Source organism: Macrobrachium rosenbergii, chromosome 54 (assembly GCF_040412425.1).
Source record: "Macrobrachium rosenbergii isolate ZJJX-2024 chromosome 54, ASM4041242v1, whole genome shotgun sequence".
NCBI lineage: Eukaryota > Metazoa > Arthropoda > Malacostraca > Decapoda > Palaemonidae > Macrobrachium > Macrobrachium rosenbergii.
In genome coordinates, this window is record NC_089794.1 from 62,296,861 (window position 1) to 62,300,632 (window position 3,772).

The following is a 3,772-nucleotide window of genomic DNA, read 5'->3' on the forward strand; positions in this document are numbered from 1 at the left end:
TATGAATAAAACTTTTTTTTTGTCCCCAAGGCAGAGAGAACTTCCTTCCTAGATTGATATGTAAAGAATGTTATCATTCAGACCGTTGGACTGTCCATCAAAATGTTGAAGGCAACAAAATACCTGGGAAAAGCCTCTGCTTTCAGTTAGTTATTGCCCGATAATGTAGATGGCCTTATACAAAAATTATCTATTTACCACCAGTCAGTACCACTTCTCACAAATGCATTTAACTTTCCTACCTCACCTTTTCTATCTTTTATTAATGTCAGCCAAGATCAAAGAGAAGCAGAATAGAACATGCAGCTGTGATGTCTGTCAAAACGTTTAAGTGGGCAAAATGGTCGTTCGATTATAAGTGTCGAGCTTCGGTGCCGAACCCAGTTTTGCATGCTGATTCGGCAGCCAATCACGAAGCAGCATCTTGCGACGAGCTTATACGTCAAAAGCATCCTCTGGAATGTTGTATCAAAGGTGGGCTTAATCCCGAGATTACGAGTATTTTTTCCCTTTTCCTCCATCGATTCCCCACCCCACGACAACGGATATGACTTGCGTATTCTCTAATATCATTTATATTTGAGCAACTGGAAATATATTTACTTCATCAAACATGAACACAAAATATATGACCCACACACATAATATACATATACATATGTGTGTGTATGTGTATATATATATATATATATATATATATATATATATATATATATATATATATATATATATATATATATATATATATATATCGCTTCAATCGAAACATTCGTTACAACACAACGACAAAAAAAAACACACACACACAGTTGTCCCTATCACAACGAAAAGGACAATTTCACATTAACGTAACAACTAAAAAGAACATCATAACACTCAAGTTAGCAGCGCGCAAATTTCCATCAAGCGAAGAGAGAGAGAGGGACAAAAAATACTCGCCCGTCATCACGTGTTTTAACACACACTAGCGGTCATAATACCGCAATTACTGCACAATATACCCATCGATATATCACAGGTTTACACCCTATCCAAAGCACTCTTCAAGGATACTAGCTTGCTAGAAATGCTCGCCCCCAGCAACATCTGACGCTGCTGACTCCCACAAAATCCTATCCTGAGATGCCAACACTAAATTATGTCTCTTCGGAAGCGTATACATGTCTAATTATCCAATTATCTAACTATCTAACACCTTCTAACTGCCCTAACTTCCTTATACGCTACCTTATATGCTACGTTATACGCTGCCACCAAAAATCTGTAAAGGCCAATTCTGAGCCTATACTTCATTTACATCTCCGTTCTGTGAACAGAGGTTGGTATCTCGCTTTTCCGAGATATTTGCGTGATAGTGTGTAACGTGAGCCGACATCATAAGTTATACTTTTTCCTAACTAAAATCTAAGGACTACTGGAATGAGATACTAAGTACAAAACTAAACCTTTATTGACAAAATAACAAAGAAAATAACTTCTTAATAATTACGAAGAATGAAAACGAATGATTCATCATAACTATCAAAAGTTCTTCTAAGGAAATAAGGTCCAAAATCATAAACACCCAATTACTTAGGAAATACAGGAAATAACTCATCTGTCCTTTAAATCATAAACAGGTCAATTAATTAAATCAGGTCATCTCAAAATGTCATACCACTCCCTTCCTTGAAGGAGGGAGAAATGGAAAGGAATGGAATGGAATACCTGTGAAAGAACAAACGTTATATTAAAAACCAGAAAATGTAAAAATGGCAGAAACACAAAATTTCACTGCCACAGGGGTAACGTCTGTGTTCATAGTTCTGAAAATAAAGTCTAAAAATGTTTATGAGTTCTACTCACTCCACAAAGTCCTCTGGGACAGTCTCCATGTGAAAATACACCTCACATTCTTAGTTTACACAGATATCGGATCGCAATGCCCGATCAATCAACGGTCCCTCCCATTATATTCATTATGCAATGCACGAATAAACGTACTTTTCCGTGACATCATTCGAGGTCAAAGTTCGGCAAGACACGCCACTGTACTTCAAGGCGTCACGAAGTACACGTAAACACATGTACATTATCGAAACGCTTTCTTCAAAACCGGATTTTGTAACTGGTTCAGCTTCTAGAACGTTCTTTGCTGAAACCGCATTTTCTGTGCTGGTGTCCTGTCACCAAGGAGCCTTTTGCGACTTACTGTGGTATGCGAATGGTTCAGCACTTTCCTATCTGCTGTGTATAGTCAAAATGGGCCCTGCAAATAGCTGACCCAACTTTTCAAAGGTCACCTTTCCGAGCAATTACATATATATATATATATATATATATATTTTATATATTTAACGTGCTATATATATATATATATATATATTTATATATATATATATATATATATATATATATATATATATATATATATATATAATATATATATATATATATATATATATATATATATATATATATATATATATATATATATATATATATATATATATATATATATATATATATATATATATATATATATATATATATATATATATATATATATATATATATATATATATATATATATATATATATAATATATATATATATATATATATATATATATATATATATATATATATATATATATATATATATATATATATATATATATATATTAATATATATATATATATATATATATATATATATATATATATATATATATATATATATATATATATATATATATATATATATATATATATATATATATATATATATATATATATATATATATATATATATATAATATATATATACACTGTATATATATATATATATATATATATATATATATATATATATATATATATATATATATATTTTATTACTATGAAGGGACACCCTTCCAAAGCCAATTCACACTCCAAGCTTTACAGAAGGAAGTAAAGTATAATATTACTGTTATGCCTTTAAGACAAATTAACGTAAAGCTTAAATTGTTTTATTGTTTTCAAAGAATCACAGTCGTTTTTTATCATACTGCTGACTGACAGGAAGGCTATGGAAAACATTTGCCCTTTCTTAATCTCTAATTTATTGCTCCCTAGACACTCTTTAATCCATTTCTTTGGACCCGTGACTGCCCTGAAAACCTCTGTTCCAGGAACGAAGCCGCTTGGGCACAAATCTCTGTCGTGGGCTAAGATGAGCCGGTGAAGGGGTTTAACTCAAGAAGAGAGTTTCGAACACCCATAGCAACCAACCTACCACATGGCCCTTGCCTTGCCATGCAGTTGACTGGGTCAAAGACAGCACACCAAACGTCCACGGGCGCAATCATAGAAAATGAAATATCAAGAGAGCGTGGGAAGATAACCCACCAAAGGTCGTATAAGGGGCCACGTGACCTGAACAGAGGCAGAGACATTTTGGCTGCAGAGACCAAAGCATCTTCCCCTTTGACTTTCCACTCATTCTGGGCTATACCCCTGAACATGTGACTATCTTGCTTACCCTAAGTATTTCTTCCAGTGAAGCCCCCTTAAATTCCTCCTCCATTCTTATCTATGGCGAAGACAACACTCCGACAAAGGTAATGTACCCAGACCAGAGGTGTTTCTTTATCAGTCATGACCTTATTATTCTTTCACTGGTTTTCCTTTCCATTCTCAAAGTGTAAATTTCCATGTTAGACCTGACTTCATTATTGTAGTGCAATAATTCAACTCATAAGTGTGTTTCCAGTGTCACAAATCGAGATATCTTGGCACCTTCTGTGCAC